The sequence below is a fragment of the Anomaloglossus baeobatrachus genome, chromosome 8, assembly GCF_048569485.1.
Source record: "Anomaloglossus baeobatrachus isolate aAnoBae1 chromosome 8, aAnoBae1.hap1, whole genome shotgun sequence".
Taxonomy (NCBI): Eukaryota; Metazoa; Chordata; class Amphibia; order Anura; family Aromobatidae; genus Anomaloglossus; species Anomaloglossus baeobatrachus.
In genome coordinates, this window is record NC_134360.1 from 238161143 (window position 1) to 238173486 (window position 12344).

Consider the following 12344-nt stretch of genomic DNA (forward strand, 5'->3'; position numbering starts at 1 on the left):
ATTGTTCCATGGTGATGTAGGTGAACCTGCTGAATCCTGAGACATGGAGAATGCTGTGATCCTGATGCCTATCCGGTCCTGACCTTAGGCCACCTTCACATGAGGGATCTTGGCTAACTCAGCAGTATTTTTTAAGCACGGGAAACACTTTAAATAAAACATCCCGGCTGCTTCATGAAAACTCCACAAAGCATGGGGATAACACAGACAGTAACCATTCTTTCAGTGCAGGATACACAGTCCTAACAAGGGCTCTGCAGTGATGGTGCGGTATACAGGTCTGAGCATGGAGACGTCACACAGAAGGTCTTCTTGCCTCCACACACAGACACCTAATGAATTCACCTGGACGTCCTTATGTCCACCATACCACGCCATCGGGTTGAGATATGTGAGCAGCCAGTGCCATCCATCTCTCTCATAAACCCGGCCCTATTAACCCTCTCCGTATTATATGTGCTGGAGCTTGCTTCCAGGCTTACATCACTGAGGATAAGGACCTCTGTGACACATATCTCCCATCCATGACATATCTGGCAGCTATGTTACATTGTGTAAAACAAGTACGTGTTTTTCCGGTATAGAGAAAGAATGAAATTACAAGGCTTCTCCCATACTTTGCAATGGTAAACACGTACAGGACATGGGTGACACACAGATTATACACTGATGCCATCTGTGTGCTGGATGTGTTTTTCCCGGAGCCACAGACTTGTGTTGACCCTTGTCACCCGTGCTGCTGAAAAGAAATGGACTTGTAAAGATCACAATGGATATGTGTGGTATCCGTGAAAAAAACGGATGTCACAGGTACTGGAAACATGGACATGTGAATGGGGCTCTACACATCATAGGAATTATTCAGGAGAACCAGATTGTACCCTGGCTGAAGATCATCACCGCTTTAAAGCAGAAGTCACCACTAGAGGGCGCCCTCTTTGTGCGGTTGTGAACCCACTTGCTGCAGCCACTTAAGCTTACCATGATATATAATGCAGACACTGAAGTGTATGGTGCATGTATTATACCGCCAGAGCTTCATCCAGGAGACTTGTGCTCCGATTCTGCTGCACGTCAGTAAATATCCCGAAAATATAAAATCATTAAAGCAGACAAAAAGCAGCATTACAGAAATGTCAGGGAATGTCACCCGTCTCGGCCGGGCTCCTGCAGCCCGCAGTCATTCTGCTACAGTTCATGACAAAGCTGCGGTGCATCCTGTGAGGCTACGAGACCTGGCCAGTAATTCTACCCCCGAGGTCACTGCTTCCGCTGACCCGTGCGGTCTGGGGGGCAACAACACAAGGAAAAATGTCTAACGCCATGGCCGAAAATATTTCCGTTCACATTTCCACCAGAAAAAATGGAGACATCACAGCAATCGCCCGTCTGTTGTGTTTTAGGACTCTGCACTCAAGTCTAATCTGTAGAATCAAGAATCGTAATTGTAGCGACAACATTAGATAAATAAGATACATAGATACATAGATATTGTGCGCTGGTGAAACATGAGACCATTCAAAGACGCAAAGAAGTGTCTGAAAACGGAGCTCAAAACGCACAGGGACAAAGTCATCATTTTTTTGGGGGGGGGGGCTTTGACTTTTTTTGTGCCATATACTTTAAAATAGAAAAATAGCGCAATCTTAACACTGCTCTTTATTTTTGTCTTTAACTCTTTAGTGCAAAAAATCGCTAAAGTGTTGCAAACTTTGTACAAATCAAATTTAGAAGTAAAAAACAAACAAACACTCGTGGGTTGGGAGGAGGAGGGGAGGGAAGAACGTTTAAAAACTTTTTAACTTTTAGGATGAATCAGATGAAAACTTTGGGAAAACCAAACCTCGTCCACTTTGCGAAACACAAGGCGAAAATAAGTGAACACGTAAAAAAAGAGATAAATGCAGATGAAAAACAGGGGAAAGACCAAACTGGACTTTAAGTCTATGTACACACAGTGCGCTTTTATCGCGGGGTTTTTTTTGGTGCATTTTTAAGTGCAGTTTTGTCACAAACCTGCATACAAATCCTTATGCCAGAAAAGTCTATCAGAATCCTGAAATTTTGTGCACATGTTGCTCTTTTTTTCCTTTGCAGATTTGGTGCAGAAATAAATCTGCAGCATGTCAAGTCTTTCAGCATTTTTGCAGCGTTTTTCCACCCCAAAATGCATGGCAAACGAATGAAAAAATGCACCAAAAACACATGAAAAAAACCAAGGCAAATTGCTGAAAAAAGTGTGTGTGTGGGGGGGGGGGGAGGGGGGTTCTGCCAAGGAATGTAGATTTGATGCAGAAATTTCTGCAATGAAATACTCCGCGTGTGCACGTGACCTTAAGGTCCAGTGCCCACGCTGTGTAGTTTTGACGTGTATTTTCTGAAATCTGCAGCAAAATCTGCATTTCCATTGTGAAGCCAGCAAAGTCTATGAGAATTCAGAAGTGCTGTGCCCACGTTGCTTATATTTCCCCTGCGTATTTGGTGCAGAAAAAAGAAATCTGCATCAAATACGCAACAGCACTTCTGAATTCTCATAGACTTTGTTGGCTTCACAATGGACATGCAGATTTTGCAGCAGATTTCTGAAAATACGCGTCAAAATCCTTGTCAAAATCCGCAGCGCGGGCACTGGGCCTAAAAAGGTCCAAATGCACTAATAAATTGGGCCCATAGTATTTAAGAAAGTTGCAAAGCTTGTATTATACAATGCAGGATCTTTGTAAGTGATCACAAACCTTCTCAGAACCTTGAAAAATAAAATTACTAAGGGGAAACAATATCTATTATTCATTCAGGAGAAGGGATGGGGGTTATAATAAGATTATTTCATGTTAACACAAACCCTTTAATCCCATTTCTTTACAATCTTTTTTTTTTAATACAGTAATACGCGTCTGATTACCTGCAGTCACCACTAGAGGGAGCTTTTATAGCTTTGCTGAGTGATCAGTCTACTTTGCTTTCTTGAGCTCCCCCTAGTGGTTGCTGTCAGTTCAGGGAAATGTAAAAAAAACAATTCTACATCTATATACCATAGAGGAAAATAGAAAGGTATAAGTGTGTTCTAAAATCTGCACATACCACTGGACATTAATTTTTACAAAAGGTAGAGCAATTTTCAGATTTATTATACTACACTGGACTCCCTTTATGACTCTTCTTGATACGACATCTGTATATGATTCTGTTGCTCATACCCCGGGCTCAGTGACTATAACTTGAAGGGACAGGGTCACTCTTATTACTGCAAGAAGTGAAACATTAAGTAGATATTTGTCTTAATTAGGTTGGAATTTGGACTCCTTTTAGATAAGATCTTATTCTCTAAACCTTCAGCACAGGCAGGTTTCACTGTTACCCGGCGTGACCTCCCCCATCAGCTCTGCTGTGTCTTCAGGAGAGTTGGCATCTTGAGGGTCTCCACATGTCCCCCCATTCTCTGGTCGGCAGGTGCAGAGTTGCAGAATCCTTCCTTATATAAAGGTTGTCCACATCTGTGCAACTTATTGTTTCCATACACTTAAGATGTTTACAAATATTAATCACAAAAGTTTACTTTGATTAGAAGAAATAACCAAAGACCATGGGTCAGTCCTGATTCTTTCCCTGGGTTCCCGGGATTCATCTCACATCCATCATTGTATTATTACAACCTGTGGTATAAGTGGTGGTCACACAACCAGTAACCCATGTCCGCCATGCTGGGGAGCGCAGGTCATCCACACATTCGTGGGGAACGTCATCTGTGGTGTCGTTATCACAGGACACGTTATGTCTGCCACTCTTGGCTCAGAGCTGACTAGTCTTTTGGTTGCCAGTTGGACTTCCATCAGAAGACGTTACTTTGTGCCACTTTTTTCCATCTAAATTTTAGCATGATTTGGCACAGCTTGAGTTTTAAACAATGTATTTCCCCCCAATATCACACCCCTTCCTCTAAGCCTGCTTTACACCATACGATCCAGCATACGATATCGTATGCGATGTGACCCGCCCCCATCGTATGTGCGGTACATTCAATTTGTTGAACGTGTCGCACAAACGATTATTTGCCGTCGCACGTACTTACCCGTCCATACGACCTCGCTGTGGGCGGCGAAGCGGAGGGACGCAGATGAGCGGGATGTAAACATCCCGCCCACCTCCTTCCTTCCGCATTGTGGGCCGGGAGCCGCAGGAGGCAGGTAAGATCTTTTCATCGTTCCCGGGGCCCACAATGCGGAAGGAAGGAGGTGGGCGGGATGTTTACGTCCCGCTCAGCTCCACCCCTCCACTTCTATTGGCCGGCTGCCGCGTGACGTCGATGTGACGCCGAACGTCCCTCCCACTCCAGGAAGTGGACGTTCGCCGCCCACATCGAGGTCGTATGGAAGGTAAGTACGTGTGACGGGGGTTAATCGTTTGTGCTGCACATTCAACAAATTGAACGTGCTGCACGTACAATGGGGGCGTTGCAAATCGCATACGATATCGTATGCGAAATTGCAACGTGTAAAGCAGCCTTTAGAGCTACTGTCAGCTCGAAACGCATCAGGGATGCTTTTAATGTGAATAAAAGCTGCAGAAAATATCCCTTTGGTGTGAACAGTCCTCTTCGTTCTACATTCTGGTTGGATGCCGGATACTTGGGAGTTAATTATACTAATAGATAACTAGATCGGATTAGAAGGTAAAGTTGCCTTTATTAGGCCATGTGTCCACGCTGCGGAAAATGTGCGGATTTTGCCGCGGATTTCTCGCGGAAAAGCCGCGGATTTTCCGAAAATCTGCAGCAGCGGCACTTCCAAGCCATTTCAATGGCATTTTGGAAATGCTGTGTCCATGCTGCGGATTTTTCCGCGGCGGATTTGCCGCGGATTTTGATCCGGAAAAATCTGCAGCATGTCAATTATTGTTGCGGATTTTGATCCGGATTTTGGCTATAGAATGGGGAAAAAAAAAAAAATCCGCATCGAAATCCGCGGCAATTCCGCGGTAAATCCGCGGCAGAAAAAAGGTGCGGATTTGCCGCGAAAGTCGCGGATTTTCATGCAGAAAAATCCGCAGCAACATTTTACCGTGGACACAGCCTAAATCCATGTCTTGACTTAGACCAACAGTTTCAGCTGCTAAGAGAGAAAATTTGAGTATTAAATTCCTACAGCAGTTCCCAATGCAAAACTGCTAGCAAGGTACACTACGATAGTAGATCTGTGGATACCAGGTACAAGATGGCTAATACATGCATTGACTATAAACTTTCACTAATTAATAAGTCTTTGCATTGGATTTATTCTTGACTTTTTCAGGGAACTGTCAAGCTCTAGATGGTGTTTTTTAAACCTTTCATGTACAGTAGCATTGTTTCTTTTGCAGGCTTTACGTTGTGTTGCTGACGTTTAGTCTGCGGCTGATTTTTGCGGTTCACGCGGCAGCACTGACTTTATAACGTTAATAGCATTTCTCTGCCATTTGAATAATAATCACATTTAGTTTTGCACTTTTTAATAAAATGCAGGCGATCAACCATGTAAATATTTATCTGCCATCTAATGCGAGCGTTTAAATATGAATCTGAATACATTTAATTGGATTTTTTTATCAGTTTATTTGTGGCCTATGGCAGCGGCTGAATCAATTGTCTGCGTTACAGGTATTAAAAGGTTACTATTCATACATTTACATAAATAGCTCTGGGGGATGGAGATGCTGCATTGTGTGAGATTGTGTCCACAGACTGACCATGTCTGACCAGTAGCGGGGATAGAGATAGATAGGACGGATGGATGGCTGGATACCATGGATGGATAGATAGATGGATGGATACCATGGATAGATAGATGGATACCATAGATGCATGGATACCATAGATGGATGGATACCATAGATAGATGGATGGATACCATAGATGCATGGATACCATAGATGCATGGATACCATAGATAGATGGATGGATACCATAGATGCATGGATACCATAGATGCATGGATACCATAGATGGATGGATACCATAGATAGATGGATGGATACCATGGATGGATACCATAGATGGATGGATACCATAGATGGATGGATACCATAGATAGATGGATGGATACCATGGATGGATACCATAGATGGATGGATACCATAGATGGATACCATAGATGGATACCATAGATGGATGGATACCATAGATGGATACCATAGATGGATACCATAGATGCATGGATACCATAGATGCATGGATACCATAGATGGATGGATACCATAGATGGATACCATAGATGGATACCATAGATGCATGGATACCATAGATGGATGGATACCATAGATAGATGGATGGATACCATGGATGGATACCATAGATGGATGGATACCATAGATGGATACCATAGATGGATACCATAGATGGATGGATACCATAGATGGATACCATAGATGGATACCATAGATGCATGGATACCATAGATGCATGGATACCATAGATGGATGGATACCATAGATGGATGGATACCATAGATAGATGGATGGATACCATGGATGGATACCATAGATGGATGGATACCATAGATGGATACCATAGATGGATACCATAGATGCATGGATACCATAGATGGATGGATACCATAGATAGATGGATGGATACCATGGATGGATACCATAGATGGATGGATACCATAGATGGATACCATAGATGGATACCATAGATGGATGGATACCATAGATGGATACCATAGATGGATACCATAGATGGATGGATACCATGGATGGATACCATAGATGGATGGATACCATAGATGGATACCATAGATGGATGGATACCATGGATGGATACCATAGATGGATACCATAGAAGGATGCATACCATAGATGGATGGATACCATAGATGGATGGATACCATAGATAGATGGATGGATACCATGGATGGATGGATGGATGGATGGATGGATGGATGGATGGATGGACTAGATACAATGCATGCATGGGTGGATAGATGGATGGATGGATGGACTAGATACAATGGATGGATGGATGGATGGATGGATAGGTAGATACCATGGACAGAAAGATGATAAATAGTTGTAAATAGATAATAGAAAGATAGATAAATGTGTTTATACATGGATAGAAAGATACCGTAGATGGGTGAATAGATAGATGGACAGATTAGATGCAATGGACAAATAGATACATAAATACCATGGATTGATGGATGGATAGATAGATACCATAGTTAGATATATATCATAGATAGATAATGGATAGATACAATGGATGGATGGATAGGTAGATAGATAGATGGATACCATGGATAAACAGATTAAAATACAGAGTAAGATTATGTTCACACAGGGCTTTTTTAGTAAGTTTTTGCAGCGTTTTTAGCTGCAGATTTGCCTTGGTTTTATGCAAATCCATGCTAATAAAAAGCAGCTTTTTACAGTCCCAGCAAAGTCTGAGATTTCTGAAATCTCATGCACACAGACATACCTGCAGATTTCTTCCTGACTGTTTTGGCAAATACCTACGTTTTTGCTGCAGATTTTAAAGCATGAGCATGTCAATTCTTTGCAGCGTTTTTTGATTGATCAACCCATTTTGTAGAAAAAATGCAGCAAATCCGCAGCAAAAACGACACTAAAAACACTCCAAAAACGCACCAAAAACGCAGATGACTCAAAGGAGATTTCCTGCCACAAGATCAGCTTTTGGTCAGGAAAAAAAAACTTACCAAAAAAGCCCAATGTGAACATAGCCTTAGGGGTAGGAACTGAAGCTTTACACTAGGTCAAGGAAAGGTCAGACCGTCTCGATAGATTGATAGATTTGAACAGATGCTTTAACAATTTGACAAATGTCAACAATATATTTGCAATTTGCAGAGGTGGAGGGGTGTACCTGGAATTTTAGTGCAAAAGGACATTTGCAAGGCAAGAATACAGTTATTTTTAGAAAAGCGAGAGAAATCTAGGAAGAAGGGAACGAGGAAGGAAAGTTGAAGGAGAAGGAAATGAAGAAAGGAGAGAAGGTAGGAGAAAGGATAAAGGGATGAAGGGAAGTATTGAGGGAAGTAAGAAGGAAGAAAGAAGAAGGGGGGGGAGGAAATTACGGTATCGTGTATTAAACATCAGCGGAGACCTTCTGCTGCATTATAATGTGACTCCTGCTGAATGCAAACAGAAAATTCATCTCATGTAGCTGTCAGAGTGGTCGGCGCGTTCCTTCCGTCACATTGTATACCGTAGATTACAGCGCGGATCGTTTGTTGTTTTTCTTTTGCTCGTCAAAGAAAAGTAATTGAGTGTCAGGTTTATGTGATGCTTCTATAATTCATCCGGATTCTTCTTTCCTGCCATTACAGCAGCTTGTTATTGACCGGACGTTTTTTTGCTTTGTGGTCGTGATTATATTCTAGGGGTACATATTGATTCAAATGTTTCGATAGTGTAATAATTGTATCACTTTTGTAGCATTGTGGGAGGAACGTTTGTCTGTTTGTTTACATTAGAATCGATCTGATACACTAAGCTTTATATGTTAGATTTATGTGTGTATGCATGTATGTATGTAGGTATGTGTGTGTATGCATGTGTGTGTATGCATGCATGTATGTATTCGTGTATGTATGTGTGTATGTATGTGTCTATATGTGTGTGTATGTGTGTATGTATTCGTGTATGTATGTATGTATGTATGTATGTATGTATGTGTATATGTGTGTATGTCCGCTAAAGGAATCCGCACCGTTGCATTTACAATCACGAAATGTTGCACAGACACTCCGTGTCACTCAGGGAACGTCATAGACTATGTTTTGATGGGAAAATTTAACCCCACACTTTACAGTTACTCTTCAAAAAACCTGTCTCCATTAAAGTCAATGCAGCTGAGAGCTATTAGGCTATTAATAGCAGCTGTGGTTGGTTGCTATAGGAACAAAATAAATTGTTAGTATAAGAAGCTTATGTGTGAGGTGACGGATAGAGAGAGACTGAAAGAGACAGACAGACAGACAGACGGGGACAGGAAAAGAGACAGAAACAAGGAAAGAAACAGGGAAAGAGACAGAGACAGACGGGGGGACAGAGACAGAGACAGGGAAAGAGACAGAGACAGGGAAAGAGACCGAGACAGGGAAAGAGACCGAGACAGGGAAAGAGACCGAGACGGAGACAGGGAAAGAGACCGAGACGGAGACAGGGAAAGAGACGGAGACGGGGAAAGAGACGGAGACGGGGAAAGAGACGGAGACGGGGAAAGAGACGGAGACGGGGAAAGAGACGGAGACGGGGAAAGAGACGGAGACGGGGAAAGAGACGGAGACGGGGAAAGAGACGGAGACGGGGAAAGAGACGGAGACGGGGAAAGAGACGGAGACGGGGAAAGAGACGGAGACGGGGAAAGAGACGGAGACGGGGAAAGAGACGGAGACGGGGAAAGAGACGGAGACGGGGAAAGAGACGGAGACGGGGAAAGAGACGGAGACAGAGACGGAGAAAGGGAAAGAGACGGAGACGGAGACGGAGAAAGGGAAAGAGACGGAGACAGGGGGGGAAAGAGACAGACTGGGGGGAAAGAGACAGACTGGGGGGGATAGAGACAGACTGGGGGGGGGGAAGAGACAGACTGGGGGGGGGAAGAGACAGACTGGGGGGGAAGAGACAGATACAGACGTGGAACGAGACAGACGAGGAACGAGACAGACAGACACAGAGATAGAGAGAGATAAACAGAGAGGCTGATACAGAGACAGACCGAGACTAGGAAAGAGACAGAGAGACAGTTACTATCCAGGGCTATCCAGTTACTATCCAGGCGCTCAGAAGCTAAAAAGCTTCTGAGCGCCTCGTTCTTTACCAGATCTGCGCAGCTTTCACATTAAAAATGCTAAATATTCCAATAACTTTGTCTTGGTTGCCAAGGAACTTGGAATAAATTAAAATATTTTTAGATTTTTTTTTTTATCTAAATCTATATTTTACGTTTTCTGTTTCAAAGTAATCAGCCCAATTAATTCCATACCTGTGATGACAAAACCTATACTCCAGTCCCTGCTCAGTCAGATGGAGATATATTAGTAAAGTATTTGTCTGTATACTTTCCTCTACTGGTAAATGTTATTGTTTATTATGGAGGCAGTTCTTGGTAAGATATATGGCCATTACCAGGGGCTCTGATCCTTAAAGATCCGTCTCCTCCTTGGCTGGTACTCCTCCCCACTCGCAGCGAGCCGTCCTCGTTGCCTACTTGATATTTTTTTTTTTTTTCATTTTTTTTAGACTTCTTATGAAAAAATCACAGACAGACAACATTTTATAAGGACACATTGGAAAACCACAATCAATCATGGATATTTTAACTGCTGTCTGTCTGCAGTCCGTAATTCTGATTAGAAGACATCAGCTGCGTCCTCTGTGAACAGCGCCATCCTCATATTAGACCTCATAGTGTTATCCTTGGTTTACTCCCACAGTGCCAACCTTCTAGCAGTCACCCAGTGCCAACCCCATGGTAGTATAAAGTGTCAGCCTTTTATAGTTCCTTGATGACAACTTAGCACATCTTCTTTGTAGTCTCAGAGTGCCATCCTCATAGTCATCCCCATCAGGGGCAGACATATCATTGGTGCAACCCGGGCAGCCGCACAGGGGCCCACGAGGTCAATGGACCCCCACTACCTCCAAAGCAGGTGGCATTCTGCATTATGATGACATATTGTCCGCGCTGGGAGACTATAGGAACGGGTGACATATTGCCCACACTTGAAGAATATAGGGTCGGATGACATATTGCTCATGCTGGGAGAATATAGGGTCGGATGACATATTGCTCATGCTGGGAGAATATAGGGTTGGATGACATATTGCTCATGCTGGGAGAATATAGGGATGGATGACATATTGCTCATGCTGGGAGAATATAGGGATGGATGACATATTGCTCGCTTTGGGATAATATAAGAACGGATGACATATTGCATGCGCTGGGAGAATATAGGGACGGATGATTTATTACCCTCACTGGAGGAATATAGGGACAGATAACATAGTGCTCGTGCTGGGAGAATATAGGGACAGATGACATATTGCATGCGCTGGGAGAATATAGGGATGGATGACACATTGCCCGTGCTAAGAGACTATAGGGACGGATCACATATTGCTCATGCTGGGAGAATATAGGGACAGATGACATATTGCATGCACTGGGAAAATATAGGGACGAATGACATATTGCCCGCGCTAGGAGAATATAGGGACAGATGACATATTGCTCGCGCTGAGAGATTAAAGGGACTGGTGACATATTGCCCGCGCTGGGAGAATATAGGGACTGATGACATATTGGATGCGCTGGGAGAATATAGGGACAGATGACATATTGCTCGCGCTGGGAGTATATAGGTATGGATGACATATTGCCCGCGCTAGGAGAATATAGGGACATATGACATATTACATGCGCATGGAGAATATAGGGACTGGTGACATATTGCTCGCGCTGGGAGAATATAGGGACGGATGACATATTGCCCGCGCTAGGAGAATATCGGGATGGATGACATATTGCCCGTGCTGGGAGAATATAGGGACTGGTGACATATTGCCCGTGCTGGGAGAATATAGGGACTGCTGACATATTGCCCGTGCTGGGAGAATATAGGGACTGGTGACATATTGCCCGTGTTGGGAGAATATAGGGACTGGTGACATATTGCCCGTGTTGGGAGTATATAGGTATGGATGACATATTGCCCGCGCTAGGAGAATATAGGGACATATGACATATTACATGCGCATGGAGAATATAGGGACTGGTGACATATTGCTCGCGCTGGGAGAATATAGGGACGGATGACATATTGCCCGCGCTAGGAGAATATCGGGATGGATGACATATTGCCCGTGCTGGGAGAATATAGGGACTGGTGACATATTGCCCGTGCTGGGAGAATATAGGGACTGCTGACATATTGCCCGTGCTGGGAGAATATAGGGACTGGTGACATATTGCCCGTGTTGGGAGAATATAGGGACTGGTGACATATTGCCCGTGCTGGGAGAATATAGGGATTGGTGATATATTGCCCGTGCTGGGAGAATATAGGGACTGGTGACATATTGCCCGTGTTGGGAGAATATAGGGATTGGTGATATATTGCCCGTGCTGGGAGAATATAGGGATTGGTGATATATTGCCCGTGCTGGGAGAATATAGGGACTGGTGACATATTGCCCGTGTTGGGAGAATATAGGGACTGGTGACATATTGCCCGTGTTGGGAGAATATAGGGATTGGTGATATATTGCCCGTGCTGGGAGAATTTAGGGATTGGTGATATATTGCCCGTGCTGGGAGAATATAGGGATTGGTGATATAT

At 43.6% G+C, this 12344-nt stretch overlaps 1 protein-coding gene across 11 annotated transcripts in view; it reads left to right on the forward strand.

Moving 5' to 3' along the window:
* DAB1 (DAB adaptor protein 1) overlaps positions 1-12344 on the forward strand; it is a 955902-nt gene that overhangs the window by 676525 nt on the left and 267033 nt on the right. The window lies entirely within an intron of this gene.